This window comes from Triticum dicoccoides, chromosome 2A (assembly GCF_002162155.2).
Source record: "Triticum dicoccoides isolate Atlit2015 ecotype Zavitan chromosome 2A, WEW_v2.0, whole genome shotgun sequence".
Classification (NCBI taxonomy): domain Eukaryota; kingdom Viridiplantae; phylum Streptophyta; class Magnoliopsida; order Poales; family Poaceae; genus Triticum; species Triticum dicoccoides.
In genome coordinates this window covers 153,919,779-153,927,478 of record NC_041382.1, presented here as the reverse complement: position 1 = coordinate 153,927,478, position 7,700 = coordinate 153,919,779, and positions in this window count along the sequence as shown.

Below are 7,700 nucleotides of genomic sequence, written 5' to 3'. Positions count from 1 at the left end.
CGTTCACCTCTTGTCGTTGTAGCCATCTGCTGCGTCGATCATCAGCCATACTGGTGAACACCATGTAGGCTCCGTGTTCTTCAGGGTATTCGTCTTGTACTGTGCCGACTGGCCTGATTGCCGTCTGCTGGGGCGGAGGCGGCTGCCCAGCAGGCGGGGGTGGCAGGAGGCCATCTCCCTTGGCGATCCTGGTGAGCCAGTGGCACTTCCGGGTCGTGTGGTTCGACGGCTTTGCGCCGCTGTGGAACTTGCAAGGTCCATCCAAGGTCTGCTCATAGGAGAAGGCCGGCAACCAGTTAGGCTTGCCGCCTTTCTGTCGCTTGGGCGGAGGCTGCTCTTCTGGCTGCTGGGCTTCAACGGTCGCGACCTGCCGGCTGCTGGAAGCCGGCTGCGGGGCCTTGCGCTTGTTGTCGCCCTGCTGTTGTCGCCGGCCGGCGTCTGCCGCCGGAGTTCTTGGAGCTTGAGGAGCCACTTTGCCAGTTGTGCTGATTTGGATTTCCACCTTCATGGAGGAGTCGGCCGTGGCGTATTTGTCTGCTATGATCAGCAGCTCGTCGAGGGTTTCTGGCTCGTCGCAGAGGAGCTTGTGCTTGAGGAGGGTGCCTTCTCGGCACCCGGCTGTGAAGTACTCGATGGCCTGCACCTCGTGCACGCCCTCGCAGGAGTTCCGGAGCTCAGCCCAACGCGTGAGGTAGTCGCGAGTCGAGTCGTCAGGACCTTGCACGCACAAGGAGAGCTGACGAGGCTTGGGAGGACGCTTGTACGTGCTGGTGAAGTTGCGGACGAACGCTTCGGTGAAGTCGACCCAGCTGTTGATGCTGCGGGGCTTTAGGCTGTTCAGCCATGTCCGGGTCGTGCCCTCGAGCATGAGCGAAACGTACTTTACGGTGACACGCTTGTTGTCGTTTGCTATGCTGACAGCCGTGGAGTAGTCGACTAGCCAGTCTTCCGGTTTCATGGAGCCGGTATACTTGGGCGTGTCTCTTGGGAGCGTGAACCCTCTGGGAAAGGGCTCATCCCGAATGCGGGGCCCGAAACAAGGCAGACCCAGCTCGTCTTCTTCTTCCAGTGCCAGGGACCGGTGATGTCGGTCGATCCGGTGGCGGGCGTCATTCTCTCCAACTCCCTCTCGGCGGCCAAGGCGGTCACCGAGAGTCGGATGGTCAACAGGCGGCGGGGAGACTCGCCTCTCCTTACGAGGAGGGGGAGGCGGACAGTCGTCCCGTCGTTCCACTGCTCTCGGGTGGCCATCTCGGTCGCGCTCTATGGTAATGCGAATCCGACTATGGCTGACAGCCGGCTCCTTGTCCTTTCTTCCTCGGGTGCCGCCAGTCGGCGTCCGAGACGTCGCGCCTTGATCTCGGTGGGGGTCGTCGTTTGGCCGCTGCGGCGCCTCCATGCGGCAGCCAGCCTCGTTCTGCGCGGCGGCCGCGTCGAGGAGCCGCTGGACTCGCTCCATCATGAGGCGGCGTTCTTCGCCCTCGAAATTGTCCAGCTCATCCGCCGCTTCCTGGGCGGCTCGGATGTTCTCCGCTGGCGTAGCGTACACGGGGCGGCTAGCCCCAAATAGGCTGGCGATGGCTACGCTGCGCTGCTAGACCGCGCCAAGGCGGCTGGGGCCTGCCGGGGCCGGCGAGCCGCCAACGGCGCGATCCATCTCCCGCTGTTAAGCTTCTGACAAGCGTCTCATGCTGGCCAGCTTCTTCGCGCCTTCAACGAGCTGAAGGCGGTGCGCTTCTAACGTCTTTGCGTCAGCATCTTCCGAAATGGGCGCAATTAGGTCTTGCAGTGCCGCGCCGAGTGAGTCGGGCGCTCCTCCGCCAGGGAACTCGTTATGACAGATAACTAGCACCTCAGTGACGGTGCTTCCGTCGCTCTCTGCGTGGGGGAGAGGTTCGTCGTAGACCACCATGTTTGTGGGGAACGCATCGAGCGACGCGGTGTCGGAGTCGACCAGCATCGGGTCGGTGGAGCCTACGGACTCCAAGTGTACGGCAGGCCCGCCGGAAATGTGGAGTTGATCGAGGAGGCCCGCGAGGAGGTGCTCGGGGCCACCCGTGCCTGCGTCGGACGCAGGTTCGTCGGAGAGGCGGACCTCGCCGACAAGTTCGGCCAAGGAGCTGGTTGCGTAGGCGATCTCAACGCCGCGCAGCGCGTCGATGCAAACTTCGTCTGGCGTGCCTGGCTGGCTGCGCTCGCCAGGGAGGAAAAGGGTTCCCGTCCAGAACAGATCTCCGAACGGCGGTGCACCAGGCCCCACGGTGGGCGCCAAATGTCGGGGGTTTGGTGCGACATATGCTAATGGATGGCTTATCATGGTGGGGGCGAGTAGAACGTCGCCGGTGCCTAGAAACGGGATGAGGCGAAGACATGCACGCCGGTGAATCTTAACTAGCTTCAGGGCTCTCCAGGGAGATAATACCCCTACTGCTGCTCTGCGGGGTCTCCGCATGATCACTATGGCCAAGTGTTTACACGGTTGCTCCTTGAGCTGTTTCTTAGAGGTAGGAGAAGGCAAGGCTAGCTCTCTCCTTCTATCTGGTATGGTCTAGAGCTACTGGGTTCCAACCATTTGCATGGGTGCCCTGGGGTTTATATAGGCCTAACCCCCAGGGGTACAATGGTAATTCGTCTGGGCGCGGGCCCAGCCGTTAGTGCCTTTGGCCTCCGATTTCTCCGCCGACTATTGGGGCCCACCGATTGGTGGGCCCCGCCGACTGGTCTGGTACGGAGCCGACAGGCCGCGTCCGCCGCGGGCGGGTCTTGCCGGCTGCTGATTACTGTAGCCATGCTTCTGATGACACGGGCTTGGTCATGGGGTCGTGGCAACAGTCCCGCCGCCTGGCGGGCGATCACTATTGCCACTCCCCATCACATCTTGATTAATGGTGCATGGGGCCCGGGGGAGGGCTCGGCCGACTCCCCGGGCCGACTCCTGACGGATTCGACTGGCGGTCCTCTCACCGTCTCCTAGGGTCTCACTGACTAGTGGGACCTGCTGCTTCCAGGCCGTTCAGACAAGCTGTCGTGGGCATAGGACTCGGTACTGTGGTGCTGATGTCAGGGCCGGCAGGGCAACAGTGCCACGCCGCACAGAGATCTTCCCGAGCATGGCGTGCTGTGGCCATGCCTGTCCTTGGTAAGGGGCGGGAGTGGGCTTCACTGTAGCCACGCCCCTGTCCCGTCCCCTTCGATGAGGTCATGGGTTTGTTGGAGTCGCCGGCCGACTCCCCAAAGCCGGCTTCTTTGGAAGTCGTTCCTGGGACTCGGCCGTGAGCGGGCAGTCGGCCGCCCTGCCGTTGACTCCTCAGGAGGCGGCTCTTCGCCCTGGGGTCTTGAGGGGCGTAGCCTGCCCCGATGTCTTGAAAGGTTATGGGACTCGGGTTGGCCTACCCATGGCCCATTACTCCGACAAGTCACATGACGGAACCAAGAAACCCTGGAAGGCATCTGAAGCTCTGGTCTTGGGGCGTCACAACACTCCACCACTACGAGAGGATCTCGTCCCGAGATCTAGGATGACACCGGAGGGAAAAACGGAAGAGAAAGAGAAGAGGTAAAACTAAGTTTGCTTCTTTGACAAACGAGTGAAACCAAAGAACCTTGAAAAGTTGAACAACTTGAATGAAAAGAATACAACAAAGATGAACAAAGTTGATAACTCTCCGTTAGAAAAGAGGAACAAGGGAGTACCAATTCGGGCAGCACTCCGGATGAAAAGATATGCATGACTTTATAAGGTGAAAAGAACTTGAGCAGAGGACACAACCCTCTGGTTAAATGGATAAGCACGGAAAGAACACGATCCTCACCATTAGAGATGATGACTGAAGAGAGTAACATCACAATGCCTCCAAAACGAAAGTAAGAATGGAAAGGAATGAACGGAGGGAAACAAGATCTTGAGAGAGCACACTTGCAACATATGCTAGAACGAATTTGTTGGGTTAACAACAACGAAAAGAATAAGCTTGATATGGTCTTATGGAATACATCTCAAATAACGAGGTGAAAACCTGCCACTCACGGAAAAAGATTGTATTGATATGAACAAGGAGACAAGAAACTTATTCACCGAAAGGATAAAAGAAGAACTTGGATCATTTATAACCACCATAAATAGCAAAATCCTTAGGTGAAAGCTTTAGGTGAAATGTAACCCAAGATAACCCCAACGAAGAGGTTGATGGATTTAAAATTTCTCATTCTTAACAACATGTGAATCATGAAACATGAACTCAAATTAACAAGAATGACATAATACCACCTCTATTGATACGGAAGGAAGAATTGCGCTCCGGATTGCAAGATGAAGAATACTTGAGCTCCTTAGAAAAGAATCTCAATGAGAACTTCGAGAAGGGATAAAATCCTTGATGAACCATCATGTAGAACCTCCATGAAGAACTTCGGTGACAAAAGGATGATCAAACGGAAGGTAAGGGAAGTTGAAAACACAAGGTGAATCCTTGTAAATATTTAGATGAATCTCCATGGTGATATAATTACGAAAGCTTGGAACTCTTGGTAAAGAAAAGATAAGGCATCTCGAACCGAGAATGTGCTATGAAGAACCTCCGGAATAAGGAATTGAATTCACTCGATGAAACAAGAATAAGAATTACATTATGCTTATCCTTCACCAATTAAATTGATGACAAGCAACGGATTTGACATACTACTTATTCTCATAGAAAGGATTAAGATAGATATAGCGTCAACTTGGAAAGGTCTTCAGCGAATCACCGGTCGGGTTGGAACAACGAATAAATTGATATGAAAAGAAGGAAGAGAAATCTTGAATGAACACTGTAAGAATTGGAAATGAACGAAGAAAAGATAAGGAAAACACCGGGAAGAATTATGAAATGAACGAAGGTGCCTGAGGGAATTTAGATACAGGTGAAACGAATAGAACACGAACCGATTAGAGAATATTTGAATGATGCACCGGTGAGATTTGGAGAACAATAGTTGAAGGCTCAGAATGAATAAATCTTCTGAGAAGATGGGCTCCGTGAAATCAAACTGAAAAGACACCTGAATTGCTCCGGATGGGTGAAAAGAATTCTCACAATCGAAAACAATTATGAGAGGATGGCATAAAGCTAGCACCATGAATCTTGAAGAGAATGGAGAAAGATTTTTAAGAGAAAATCTTCTTCAGTCTTCAAAATACGAGAATGACGACGGGAAAACCCCACCAAGAATTGTGGAGGCACTCCGGAGTTAAAATTGGAAATGTTGAACCAACGATGAAAGAATTTGAAAGATCTTGGAGAAAGCATTTGACTGATGATAACTCATTCTTACGTCAAACTTGGAAAATAATTTGAGAAGCTCCAGGAAAATTAGAAGAGTCAGGTAAGATCCTGGGAAAAGACCTGTGGGTTAGGGCTCACTGAAAAGAAACACCGTAGAATGATTGCTTGAAAAGAGAGATTGCACCGGTTGAATTAAATGGCTTGAATGAGATAACATCCTCGAAAGTTCTTGAACGAATGCAGAGTGGCACGAATCTTTGAGATAACTTGAAGACTCCAGGACAAATGAATAGTGAAAGGTGAATGATAAAGAGGTGCACCGGCATGAGAAAACATTTGCAACGAGGAAAAGATATGATCGACAAAGCTTGAATTGAATCCACCGGAGAAGAAAAGAGTGAAGAATGATGAGCTTGAAGCTCCATTAGAATCTTCATGAGAATCACCGGATAAGAACATTAACGGAAAAGAATGGAGAGACTTCTCATCAATAAGATGATACTTGATTAAGAAATCTGAGTCCTTGAAGAAAAAGGGTGGGTGGGCGGGAAAACAAAAGCAACTTGGAGATGGATGAAACAAACATCGTTGAGAAGAACTGATAATTGATCTTGCGGATGTTGAAATGATCGGATCCACTTGAAGAGAAACACACCGGTTGAAAAGGATTGGCATGACAATCTCGATTATCATGAAGGATTTGTATTCACATAGATATATGAGAACACCGCTTAGCAAATGTATGGAATCAACACTTGACATTGAAGCAACTCGAATACCACAAATCAAAATAAAACAAAGGATTGGCTTGCAAAATAAGCCGGAACAAACATATGATAGAGATTTCGTCCGAAGTTTTCGTGGTGGGGCCTACACGGGCTCGATCGTACAACACCATCATGTACAAGGCAGTGCACATGACATACGAAGCTTCCCCGAGTCAGCATAGCCAAGGACTCTTTAAGACACAACGAGACCACTATAAAACCAACCGTGGATAGGCGGACCACTAGACGTCGAACCCCAATATCATATCATAAATCTGTCGGAAAGATATCCTAAGAGCTACTTGAATTCCCACTTATAAACTCCCGAAACTTTCCGGTTATGCAATCAGGTGTTGGGGATACAGGGTAAGCATAATATCTCACCCAAAACTACACAAATCCTACATCCAGCTCTATCCACCATTCAACACATAACCAAGAAACCATCGGAAATCGTTTACCTCAACCTTTGAAAAGCATCAGTTATACGAGTTATGGCAATAATCCCGAACTCCCGCCCCAGTACTGGGTGGCGTCGAGATTATCTCACCAACAACTGCATAAAAGAGATTTTCGATGTCGGCGAAATTCAGGTATTCCAGAACTGCAACGATAAAATTGTGACGACAACACCTCGGAGCTCAACTCCTCGGGACACTGCCACAACCCCTAAATGTCAGGAGGCACCAAGAACAATGTTCTTGTCACAAAACCATCGGAACGATTCCAAGATACCCGTGTGATCCTAAATTTTTTTTAGTGAAATTTGAGAAGAGAAGAGTCAAAACTCTACACCGGGATGCCTCACCAGAGCGACGAAGGGACTGAGGAGTAAAAAGAATCCTACTCTCTGATATATATAATCCTAAATGACTCAAAACATTTTTCTAGACTCAACAACGCCAGCGATTCGATCAAGCAGGGGGCTCCTAAGGTCGGGGAAGGCTCTGATTACCAACTTGTAACGCCCTCGATGCGGCTATATCTCCTACGTGTCGAAGCACGACATAGAGGCATAATCGCATTGAAAGCAATGTCGCAAGTGAGGTAATCTTCACAACAACCCATGTAATGAATAAGGGAAAAAGGTACATAGTTGGCTTACAATCGCCACTTCACACAATACATGAATAAAACATTACATCATCCAGATACAAACAAGGTCCGACTACAGAACCAAAACTAAAGAAGACTACCCCAAATGCTACTGATCCCCGATCGCCCCAACTGGGCTCCACTACTGATCCACTGGACACGGAACAACACTACGAACAAGGTCTTCATTGGGATCCTCCTTGAGCTCGATTGCGTCACCTGCATGATATCATCGGCACCTGCAAACTAGTTTTGGAAGTATCCGTGAGTCACGGGGACTCAGCAATCTCACACCCTCGCGATCAGGACTATTTAAGCTTAAAGGTCGGGAAAAGGTATGAGGTGGAGCTGCAGCAAGCAACTAGCATATTTGGTGGCTAACATACGCAAATGAGAGCGAGAAGAGAAGGCAAACCACGGCCGAGAAACTATGATCAAGAAGTGATCCTAGAACAACCTACGTCAAACATAACTCCAACACCATGTTCACTTCCCGGACTACGCCGGAAAGAGACGATCACGGCTACACACGCTATTGATGCATTTTAATTAAGTTAAACTTCAGGTTTTCTAC